We start from the raw sequence: 13,392 nt of genomic DNA, 5'->3' as shown, positions 1-13,392 counted from the left end.
CCGGGCCATTTTCGTTCCTACCCTCACCTATGGTCATGAAGGATGGGTCATGACCGAAAGAACGAGATCGCGGATACAAGCGGCCGAGATGGGTTTTCTCCGCAGGGTGGCTGGTGTCTCCCTTAGGGATAAGGTGAGAAGTTCGGTCATCAGGGAGGGACTCGGAGTTGAGCCGCTCCTCCTTCGCGTCGAAAGGAGCCAGTTGAGGTGGTTCGGGGCACCTAGTTAGGATGCCACCTGGGCGCCTCCCTAGGGAGGTGTTCCAGGCACGTCCAGCTGGGAAGAGACCAAGGGGTAGACCTAGGACCAGGTGGAGGGATTATATCTCTTCGCTGGCCTGGGAGCGCCTTGGGATCCCCCAGTCAGAGCTGGTTGATGTCGCCAGGGAAAAGAAAGTTTGGGGCTCTCTGCTGGAACTGCTACCCCCGCGACCCGACCACGGATAAGCGGGAGAAGATGGATGGATGGATGGATGGCCTATAAGAGCTGCAGAGATCCGGATCTTTGTCTTTTTTTAAAAGCAGACTTATGGAGGCTTGTCTTAAAGTGGGAGGAAGAGAACCATTCCGCAGAGATTCCTTCTACACCGAATGTATTAATGGGGCCAATTTAGATTTAAATATTTTTAAAAAATTCTACTGGGAATCCATCAGGGCCAGGAGCTTTTTTATTTTGCATGTTATTTATAGCGAGGGAGATCTCATCTGAGGTTAATGGAGAATCAAGTTCTTTTGAAACATCAGGACCTATAGTAGGGAAATTGAGATTGTCAAAGAAAGCGCACATCTCAGAAGTGTCGGATGGCGATTCAGACTTGTATAGAGAAGAATAGAATGAGCCAAAGACTGAGTTAATGGTACTAGGATCGGTATGCACCATGCCTGATGAATCTTTTATCTGGAGGATTATACGTGAGGCTGCCTGACGACGCAATTGGTGGGCCAAAAGGCGGCTCGCCTTATCACCATGCTCATAATACGTTGAACGTGAGCGTAAAAGAAGGCGCTCTGCATCAGTAGTTGTTATGAGATCAAATTCCGTCTGTAATTCAACTCGATCTTTGTGTAAATTGGGAGAGAGACAAATGGCTAATTGCTGATCTATTTTTTTTATCTTGCACGATATATCTTTAATTTTGGCAGAACGAGTTTTATTTAACTGCGCAGAATAAGAGATGATTTGGCACCGTAGGTAGGCTTCTAATGATTCCCACAGCAGAGAACAAGAGATGGGTTCATTGTCGTTTTGATTGTTTGTAATAAAATCATCAATTGAAGTTGCAATACATTTATTAAATTTGTCATCTGACAACAGCAAAGTATTAAACCTCCACGGCGTTGAGTATCGTGGTTGTGGTGAAATCCAAATATCCAGAGAAAGAGGAGCGTGGTCGGAAATTACAATAGGGTGATATTTAACTGACGACCCTTTGGTAATAAGTTTGGCATCGATGAAGAAATAATCAATTTGAGAAAAGGATTTGTGCATATGAGAAAAGAAGGAATATTCCTTAATGTGGGGGTTATAGAATCTCCAGGGGTCAATGCAGCCGTTCTTGGACATGAAGTCAGAAAAGAGTTTTTGACATGAGTGATGCGGTCAGCGTTTTAGGAGAAGAACGATCTAGACTGGGATCGACAACGAGGTTCATATACCCTCCAAATATAAGCAGGTTATTATGCAGTGACGGAAGACATTCAAAAAGCTTGTTCATGAAGTGTGGGTTATCAACATTTGGGGCATAAATATTGACTAACAATACAGGAACATGAAACAGCGTGCCTGAGATAATTAAATATCTGCCATTGTCATCCGCTATACACTTGGAAGATGTGACATTAACAGACTTACCAATTAAAATGGCAACCCCTCTGGACTTAGAGTTGAAGTTTGAATGGAACACCTCAGAAACCCATGGACACTTAAGCCTGACCTGGTCTGTGGAGCGCATATGGGTTTCTTGTAGAAACATTATGTCTGCATTAAGTCGTTTCAGATGAGCAAATACCCTGGACCTCTTCAAGGGGCTCCCCATACCTCTAATGTTCCAGCTTACAAACGTCACTGGTGAGCCAGTAGGAGCAATTCCTAAATTGCTAGTATTGGTGGACATTTACTGAGGACTTTCTATAAAGAGAGAACTGACTATGAAGCACCACCCCGAAAGAGACATAGAGGGAAACAAAGCAATAGAAAAAATAAATAAAAACACACAGTAAACAATCCCAGCCCCTCCCACCCATCCCATAGCACTTACATCGACCCCATCCCCAAACGATGGAGAACCCAGTGCTAACTCCACAAGGAGTCAAATTCCTATGGCGAACAGCTTGTGACCTAATAGTGAAAGCTAAACTTAGGTACATTTAGGTTAAGCTTCTGCAGGTTAGATGTGGAACTTGGTGTATGGATTTAAGTAAAATAAAGAGTAAATAATTGTTCCAGAGGTGTTCATCATGGTGTGTTAACAGATCCCTTACTTGACCAGTGTCTTAAAGGTCCCATGTCATGGCCATTTCCACTGATCATAATTCCATTGTTGAGGTCTACTAGAATAGATTTATATTGTGCAATTTTCCAAACTCACATTGGTTTCTCATACAGCATCTCTGTAAACTACGTGTATTCACTGAATTTCACTCTCTGCCTTTAACGGCTCGTTGTAGCTCCAATAGCTCCAGCCCCCACCCTCCCTGTGAGCACAGTGTGCTCTGATTGGTCGGGACGTTGTGAATCGCGCTAAGCTCCGTGGAGGTGTTGTTTCCTTGTTTAGCGATACACAGGGAAACACAGCCAAACTCATCCTGAGCACACACAAAGTCACAGCCGAAGTAAAAACAATAAGTGTGGCTTGATATTGAGTAAGAAAAAGGTTGATAAACGCTGTGAGAATGGGTCTGCAGAGAGAATGGGTCTGCAGAGAGAATGGGTCTGCAGAGAGAATGGGTCTGCAGTGAGAATGGGTCTGTAGAGAGAATGGGTCTGCAGTGAGAATGGGTCTGCAGAGAGAATGGGTCTGCAGAGAGAATTTTGCCGCGATCCCAACTGTCTGTTATCAGCCTGCAGCCAGGGAGGAGAAATCAGCAGAGCTGCTTGCACTGAGTGTGTGAGTGAGGAAGTCCGTGGATTGGTCAATTTGGACCAATCAGCGGGGGCTTAACGTAACGGCTCCGCGGACGTAACGTAACGGCTCCACGGATTGGTCCATTTCGTTCCGGGTACGGTTGACATCATGCGTACCCGGAAGAATCAAATGGACAATGACGTATCTCCAACGAGGCGTTTTGGGGAGGTATTTTCTGTTTTAGAGTTTTTCTCGCTACAGGGTGTACTTTGAGGGTTTTGACTCTGCACACCGTTTACATCAAGCCCCCAGGAAGTGCGCCGGACTCAGATGAAAATATTCGTGCTGGCCAAACGGTGGTACTACACTTCCGTTTGGTTGCCAGGCCCGGAAACACTTTTTCCCATTGACTTACATGGGGAAAGACAAGAGTGGTCTGTAAATCGTTGGATCATTTTTTTTAAACTAAATAAACTACCCAGTATGAACACTTGTATAGCCCTTATTAAAAACATTAGTTCCTCAAGTTGTAAAAATGTGCTAATAACGTTATTCTGAGTTATTTCCCTCTGCATTATGAACGCGCATCTAACCCACGGGACCGCGCCGCCCGGCACGTTCATGTTACGTGTCCCGACCAATCAGAGCACACTGTGCTCACAGCGAGGGTGGGGGCTGGAGCTATTGGAGCTACAACGAGCCGTTAAAGGCAGAGAGTAAAATTCAGTGAATACACGTGGTTTACAGAGATGCTGTTTGAGAAACCAATGTGAGTTGCGTTTATCTTTACCCATGGATGCACAATAAGAACGGACCCATATCGTCTTACTACCATCCCACAGAGCTGTAATAATGGATATATTGCACATGTTTGCTGTAATTCATTATCATACTATATGGGCTGTATGATTAAATCTTGTACCGTAAATGTTGTATTAAATAAAGTTAATATTACTTATTATTATAAGTATATATATATATATATACAGTGCAATCATTCTTTCATGCTAAATGAAACTGTTGCTTGGATATCATTAGATCCTGTTACAGCGTAAGTAGGCTACATAACGATTGATGTTTACATTAGCATAATTACTAGCTAGCCGCTAGCTACTAACTGCCGCCTCGTTAATATCAAATCCATCATAATAACAAATCATTACCAAGCTGTCATGAACGTGCGGTGCCGTTACGTGTACGCAAATTGACGTGCTTGATGTGAACGAGCATTTTGGTTAAAGTTGCGCATGCGCTATGAGCGCACATACGGGTACTTCTCAGGCATGCCGGGTAATCTGTGACGTTTCACTCTCTCAAAAGTTGGGCCATTTTATCATCATGCGCTAATGAGCAACTCTCATAGGAATGAATGAGGCCCCGCCTCCCACGCTGTATCCAGTTCTTATTATACATCCATGGTTTACATGCATAAAAACCTTCATAACACACAAGGGGACGGGTACTAACCAGAAAAGCATGACATGGGACCTTTAATGAATGTCTCTGCGTCATCCGGTGAATTAAACTGCCTCTCGGTACCGCCATGGGTAATGCGGAGTCGCGCTGGGTAAAGCAGACCAAAACGTATCTCCGGTATCTCACGGAGCTGACGGCGGACGTCATTGAAGGCAGCACGGGCACGGGCTGTCCTCGAGGTGTGGTCAGGGAATATGGAGACGACAAAGTCACTGATCTTGATCCGTTGTTGGGCTCTGGCTTTCCGCAAGATATCAGCACAGTCCGCATGGTAGTGAAGTCGGGCAATTATGATGCGCGCCAGGCTTCGGCTGGAGGGTGCGGTGGGCGCGGTCCAGAAGTGGCTCTTTCTCCAGCTTAAAAGCCTCTTTAAGCTGGGTGGAAATAGCGGCAGTTGTGTTAGTGATGGTTGTTTCTTCCGGTACACCCGCGATCCTTACGTAGTTACGCCGTGATCTGGCCTCGAGATCTTCGCACTTATTATCCACTCTCTCCAGTTCAGCGGACAGGTGCTCCACTTTAGCCTGCAGTGTAGAGATGTCATCAGTGCAGGTCGAGAGCGAAGTTTCCATTTCCCCTACGGTAGATTTAAGGGCACTCACATCAGACTTGATATTCGTAATACTGACACTTAAATCCTCCATCACTGTTTGTAGCTCTGCCTTGATGGATGATAAGTTGTCCTTCAGGGCCTCGTGGAGCTCAGTTTTAAAAACAGCCGCCATCTCAGTACGGAGTGAAGCGAGCATCTCCTCCTTGAAATCGGGGGGGACAGCGGGCCCCACAGCTCCGCTGCGAAGGGAGGAGGGATCACTCGGAGGCGAGGATGCAGCGTGGGGAGCAGGCCTCTGAGACGGGGCGGACGAATTATTCGTACTTTTGGCTTTAAAAGGCATTTTGGTCATCAAAAAGTCGAGAATAAACTGTTAAATACTCTTACACCAAGAACTATCTCATATATAATGTGCCTGTAATCACATTTCAGAGCATGTTGCATGAGCTCCTAAAAGTTGCGTCTTACTCCATCGATCACTCAGCCACCCTCCAGACTAACACCTTTTGATGAGATGCAATGAATTTTGGCATTTGTTCGTACGGGTGGTTTTTTGAAAATGCAGTTTCCTCTCAACATGTACACGCTTTCTCTCCATGTGAAAAGTCCTTGGATATTATGAGGTAATTGTTGATTTGCGGCTTTGAACATAATTTGAATAGTTTTATAGTCAACCAGGTCTTGTAGTTTTAGTGTTTTTAGTTTGATGAATAATTTATTTGTTGGTTCTCTGTACGTAGTTTTATGTATAACTCGTATGGCTCTTTTTTGCAAGATGAAGATAGGATGTGTATTTGTTTTATATGTGTTCCCCCAAACTTCCACACAATACATCATGTATGGAAGTATGAAGGAGCAGTACAGTATAAACAAAGAAGCTTGATTAATTAGGTATTTGGCTTTATTCAGAATTGCTATTGATTTGAATATGTTGGATTTGATATAGCTTATATGTGGTTTCCAACTTAATTTATTGTCTATGATTACTCCAAGGACTTTTATTTCTGATACTCTTTCTAATTGGACGCAATTTATAGTGAGTTTCTTCTCTGTATTGGTCGATCGATTCCCAAATATTATGAGTTTGGTTTTACTTGCGTTCAATGTTAATTTATTTTGGTCAAACCAGATCTTCATCCTGCTCAGTTCCTTCTCCATTGTGACCAATAGCTGTTCTAAATTGTCCCCACAGCAGAGTAGACTTGTGTCGTCTGCAAAAAGAATGGTTTTAATAGTTTTTGATAATTCACATATATTGTTAATATACAGAATAAATAGTAATGGCCCCAAGACAGAGCCCTGAGGCACCACATATGTAACCTGCAGTAGTTGTGATTTATGGCTTTGTAGTTCAACGTACTGTTCCTTGTTATGTAGGTAGCTGGATAGCCATGATAGTGAAACACCTCTAATGCCATATCTCTGTAGTTTTTTAATTAATAATTCATGGTCAACCGTGTCAAATGCTTTTTTAAGGTCCAGAAATATCCCTATTGCATATTCTTTCTTGTCTATTGCCTTAGTAATGTATTCCATAAATTCTATAACTGCAAATGATGTAGTTCTGTTTGCTCTGAAACCATATTGTTGTTCATAGAGTATGTTATGTTTGGTGATGAAGTCATTTAGTCTTGTATAGTAGATTTTTTCCAGTATTTTAGAAAACTGTGAGAGCAATGAAATTGGTCTATAGTTTGACAGTTTCATTTCAAACCTTTATTTACCCAGGTGTATCCCATTGAGATCATTGATCTCTTTTTCAAGGGAGACCTGCTCAATACAGTACATTTTAAATGTATGTATTGGTATGACTTCAGCAGTTTTCATTTTATTTGGAAATGCACCGGTTTGTATTGACTGATTACAGATGTGAGTTAGTGGTTTGGCTATACATTCAATAATGTTTTTAACTGTATACATGTCAATATCATGACAGTCTGTAGACCTTTTACTCTTAAGTTTTTTAACTGTGTCAATTTCCTTTTCATCAGTCCCTCTTAAGAATATAGTTTCCTTCACATAATATCTTTACTTTCAACACCATCACTAGAACCAGTATTTGGAATTTCCCCAGCTAGACAAGGACCAACATTGACAAAGTACTTATTGAAATCTTCAGCAACTGAGGTCATGTCATAAACTACTGTATCGTTTTTTGACAGAAAACTGTTTGGGTATTGTGCCTTTCCATTTCTAATAATGGTATTTAATACATTCCATGTGTTTTTAATGTTATTTTCGTTATCCTCCAATAATTTGTTGTAATGATCCATTTTGCTACATCGTATTATCTTTGTTAGTTTGTTTTTGTATGTCTTGTCTTTTTGTTCAGCCTCTACTGATCCATTCTTTAAGAAGTCTTTATATAATTCATTTTTCGTTTTACATGCATTTAATATTCCCTTAGTGATCCATGGTTTTTCAGCATATTTTTGTTTCACTATTTTCTTTACACAAGGACAATGTTTTTCATACAGCCCTGATAGAATATGTAGAAATGATTCATAGGCTTCATTTGCATCTGGTACATACACTTTGTTCCAGTCTTGTTTAGATCATTCTTCTTTAAAAGAATGAACAGACTCTGGTGTTTTGTGTCTTGTAATTGTGATTTTGCTGGTGTCTTTTTGATCCTAGTACAGTTCTGTATTGTTGCAAAGACTGGCAGGTGATCACTTGTGTCATTTATTAATATTCCACTTATTACTTTCCTATCCATAACATTTGTGAATATGTTGTCAATGAGTGTGTGATGTTATTCTGGTTGGTCGTGTGATTGTAGGATATAAACTGTTGCTATACATAGAATTAATAAATTCTGTAGTTGCATTGTGTTCTTGTGGGTTCAGCAAATCAATGTTAAAATCTCCATATACAAAGAGCATTTTCTTGCTGCTTGTGTAGTTATAAAGTTCAGCTAGCTTTTTCTCAAATGTGTCAATACATGATCCTGGTTTTCTACACGCAGCTTATCAGAAGGTTTTTAGATGTTTTCATTTCAATTTCTACTGTTATGCATTCCATAATGTTGTCTATAGCGAAAGACATATTACTGACAGATCTACTTTTGTAACTTTTGTTAATATAAAGTGCAGTCCCCCCACCTTTAGAATGTGTCCTATTAGTAAAAAACATGTTGTATTCCTCAATTTCAACCATGTCAGCTTGCTCCTCACTAAGCCAGGTCTCTGATATTGCTACGGCTGTAACTTGTTTCTCCAGTTCCCTTAAACCAGTGGTTCTCAAACTTTTTCTGCCATTCCCCACTTTGAACAGGTGGGCCTTTTCAAGCCCCACCTGTCGTGAGCTACTTTTACTCCTCTCTTTTTAGTTTTTTGCAGTGTATATATTTAGCACATTTTAACATTATTATATGCTGACCTTTAACCTTTGTATGCTGTTTGGGTCTGTGGGACCCGTTTTCAGTGTTTACTAAAAGAACATGTCTGCAATTTAATTATTTGAACCTGCTTTATTTTGGGGTTGACCTCACATCCTTCAGGGGGGACCTCACCTACTCTAGGGGGGTCCGCACCTCCTCTAGGGGGCACCTCACCTCCTCCAGGGGGAACCTCACCTCCTCTAGGGTGGACCTCACATCCTCTAGGGGGGTCCGGGGGCATGCACCCCCAGGAAGATGTTTTTTTAAATGTTGAAGTGAAATGCATCAATCTGGTGCACTTTGAGCACAACATGAATTTATAGGTACAGCTCTCAACACTCAGACGAAAGGGAGCTGTATGCTTTTCAATAATCCAAACATCTTTAGAATATGATCACAACCAATAACAAATCCTTTAAACTGGTTTATTCGTATCTTATGTTACCTAGTTAGCATTCTTTATTTCTATGTATGCATATTTTACTAATCACTCCCCTTTTCAGGGTTCTTACACCTTTTCCAAAGTCAAATTCAAGCACTTTTCAAGCATTTTCAAGGTGCATTTTCCAGCTTTTCAAGCAGCTTACAGCTGTTGTAAATTACATATTTATATACACATACTCAAATGATTATTTCCCTACCTCACATTAAATCAGATGTTCTTTATGCTATAAACAACCAAATGTGTGTTTCGTGATAGCATTCTACACGAGGATGAAAAATTAAAGAAAAGAAAACTAAGTTTAATATTTCAAAAGGAGTGACCTGTACGTAGACTGGGCCTCCCATATAACCTGTCTGAGCCAATATAAAACAATCAGCCAAATAACTTTTCAATACATTATTGATTACTATTTTTGAGGTACTTTTATGTTGGAAGTGAACATAAGTCAGAGGTACATGGTGTACTTTTCCTCCACTACATGTATTTAATACCTTTAGTTACTTCACAGATGTGGATGAATGATGTGAAATATAATTAAGTGTTAAATCAGACTTTAGTTCTACCTGGAGTAAATCCACAAGGTAATTTTGACTACTCAAGACACCTGACTTATACATCTTCAATGGAAGACTGTGTTCATTCTACAATTACATGGGATTAAAGCAAAATGTAGTTTTACTAGTATAATACTTCAATTTTATATAAAAGACAGTTTGTTTTCATCTGTTTTCAAATAAACAAAGTATTGGCTTTCAGAATATTAAACTTGTTTCGGCAAATTCAGATGATAAATACAACTTTGAAGCTTGTAAAGGCATAATTACAAGCAGAGAACGGACTAATGTAACATCACAGCAAGCATAACAACAGCCGGTGTTTCTTATGAATGTTTCCCCGGTACACAAACGCAAAAATACACACACACTCGCGAGCTTCCCCCAGACCAGTAATACAAACGAAAATGTGTCTTCGGGTCAATGTGACTGATTTCGATAGAGCAAGTTACATTTGGTTTAGGTACGAAACATACTACCAGTAGAAATACATTGCTTTCAAAATCGCTCTGTGTCGAATCAATAGATTATATTTTGTGACTATAACACGAAATGCTGTGAGTGCTTCATCCTCTGAACACTAGTGATGGGAATTCCGGCTCTTCTTGGTGAGCCGGATCATTTGGCTCGGCTCACCAAGAAGAGCCGGCTCTTTCGGCTCCCAAACGGCTCTTCAGTTTACCACATATTATACCTTTTAATTAAATCAAATGTAGCCCTGTTTTGACTAATGATTTATATGTGTACACATATATCACTTAAATTATTCAATACATCCTTTGTACTGAAGTATTAAAAATTAAAAATTACATGTTTAATATAAATGATTTGCTGTGGCCAATTGTTTTCATTGCATTTACAGACCCGTGTAACTGATACCCTGATACCACCCAATGAATGCATTGACTTGCTTTTAGAACCACGCTACACAAAACAAATAGCAACACCTATAAAAACTATTTAAAAGAAAAGGGGCTACTGTATCGACCTATATAAAGTATATAAATATAGTTTTTTTATATAAAAAAATATAGAAGACTATATAGACCAAAAAGATCCTGCATTTTAGCCATGCCTCATTTCGCTCCATTTGCTCTTTCCAGCGCTGTTTTTGCAGGGGGCTGATTCTGTGAGCTGCAGCTGACCACGCCCCCCTGCAGGAGAGGGGAGCGTGCTCTGAGATCAGCTGCTGGGCTGTCAGAAGAGGGGGAGAAAAAGAGATCTCTGTCCTCCGTGTTTTATTCTTATAGAAGTAAGAAGAGAAGTAATGGGGCAGAAACCCTCCTTTTTACGCAGCGGTCCAGACATAGACATCAAACGGTGACACATATTCAGTTGCCAGTTACTTTGGCATTAGGGCAAGGATATCTAGATACTTTCCAAGGTTTGACATAATGAATTGTGCTACTTTTAAAGCAAGCAACGATGTTTTCAAATCTGTAATCAAAAAGCTCCTCAAAAACACTATCGAAGCAGTTCCGGCCGTTGCTACGTTAGTTCAAACAGTAGCAACGGACTACTTTTCTTAGCGGATACATGTCAATTTAAATCAATACATAAAACTATTTTTTAAATCAATAAAATCATTTTCTAAATCCATAAAAGCATTTCAATTAATATTGGGAGTCATGTCGTTACATTGTTGAGAATGTGGCCATGTAATAAGCGGGATAATGTGCACATTGCATAATGTGCCTTCAAGCCGATCTAGATCCCTCCGCAAAAAAAACAAAAAACCGGCTCGTTTATCCTGCAATTATTATTATCCCTCAATCGAGTTCGCTATTCAGCTAGCAAACGTTAGCTTAAACAAACATAACATGCAACGTTAGCCTAATCTAAAATGCTCTACTACGGCGTAACTTTCATGTGGCTCGTCAGCGCAGACTCTCGCATCGTTATGTTTGCAAAGCTTTGCAGGAGGCTACTCGTGGGCTTGACCCTCGTCTTAGCCATGGCTTGTATTTGTCTTCTGCTAGCCAACGCTCGTTGAAACGGCAACCTCCTGGCACACAGTCATCTATCACTCTCATCAGAATGCCCAGGTCACACGTAACCCAAACACTTGCAGGTCGCGTGCATAGCGCGGGAAGGTGCAGCGGAGCTGTTTTATGTAGAAGCGAAGCAATTATTTTCTTTTAATCTAAAAAGCGAACTATTCAGTCAGACAGCAATTTATTGTAAAAGTAAAGTATTTACATTTTCAAGCACTTTATCTCAATTTCAAGCACCATTCCCAAAATTCAAGCACTTTCCCAACCTTGAAAACACCACGTCAAATTTCAAGCATTTTCAAGGATTTCAAGCACCCGTACGAACCCTGCCTTTTAAACAGTTTTTTCTTTTTTTACTGTCCTATACTCAGGGTTGGGAGGGTTACTTTGTAAATGTAATCAGTTACTGAATACTGAATACCAGTGGCGAGCCGTAACTTTTATACCTAGGCCCTCTGACCCGCCTTCCCTCGAAAAAAAAGAAGAGATATTACGTCACAGTGTATACTTCAGCGGAATATCTAAACACAAAACATCACCATTTATATAAACACCTATCATGACAAGCTCCCTTACTTACTGCCAAGTAACAATTGCAAATGAATTAAGTCGGCACGGCGGCCCACATTGAAAATGACTTAGGCCTACCTTTGATGATCAAATCACTTGAACACAAAGTCCATCCTCCTGTCCTTTTGGATGAAGCACTTGATGGCGGGTCATGCAGCTGATCCTTTGCCACTCCAGTTTATCATTGTAACTCAATCTTGAAAATGACTCGGTTAATAATTTCGCAACGATGTCATCACTATCACTGAAGTGAGCCATCATGAACGAACTTATGCTAATTATAAATCTATCGATCATAAATCTATCGTTTAGATTTATGATTCGAAAATAATAAAAGTAGGGTAGACATGTGGATATTATCCGGCTGAACAAAACGTGCATTTATCTAACAGGTTCGTTTTCCACAGACCTTATTTCGAGCTATTTTCCAAAATCCTATGGAGAAATGCCATTGCTTTCTGTCGAGGGTTACATACAATCAAAAAACAGCTGCGGGTAAAATGTACCTGTTGGCGGTTCTAGTGTTAATATGTTACCGGTCTCAGGATTGGGATCTGAGACGGCTGAGAACAATGACAAGAAGTCACACACGTTAGCGTATGGAATGTTCTGCTTTATTCAAAATCATCAAATATATTTATATCTCTCAAAATAACATAGTTCTTTATGTTTCTCAAGCACATATAGAATTAATTGAGCCTTAGCAAGGTGCTTAGTTAACCACAATAGCATTTTACATGAATACAACACACTACTAGCATGGCTAAGCCACTTCTGTAATGAATTAATGTGGTAATAAACTTCTCTATTAACATTGGATAACTCTTCTATTCATCTACCAACATTTCTCTAAAGCCCACATTAAATTACAACGAAAGGCATTATATCATTGCGTCACAACCGTGTATCGCTAACCAGCTACAATATGAACTGTATAACAAGCTAACGGCTAACTCGCGCTAGCATCACGAGCTAAGCTACATGCAAACCGGAGTTGGCAATTCTTATCATAAATACCTCAAATTGCATTTAATTGCTCATTAACCGTGTCGAGTTTTCCCAAACTGTTACTGAGTTGATCCGTTAACATTTTATAACATTTACTGATTATTTATGCATTTCTAGACAGTTTACCCACCTGAGAACAATGACAAGAAGTCACACACGTTAGCGTATGGAATGTTCTGGCAATCCCTTGACTTCTTCGCTCTTATCCCAAACCAGAACGTCAGACCTCTAGCCAATGTAAGTGTAGAGCACCATCTACAGGTTAAACTGTATAACAGCACACAAACTAAATATCGGTAGATACTTGTAACGAAGATTGGTGACATTTTTTTTTTTTAAATGTCTC

Source organism: Gymnodraco acuticeps, unplaced genomic scaffold, assembly GCF_902827175.1.
Source record: "Gymnodraco acuticeps unplaced genomic scaffold, fGymAcu1.1, whole genome shotgun sequence".
NCBI classification, from domain to species: Eukaryota; Metazoa; Chordata; class Actinopteri; order Perciformes; family Bathydraconidae; genus Gymnodraco; species Gymnodraco acuticeps.
Note: the sequence above shows the minus strand (reverse complement) of the source record.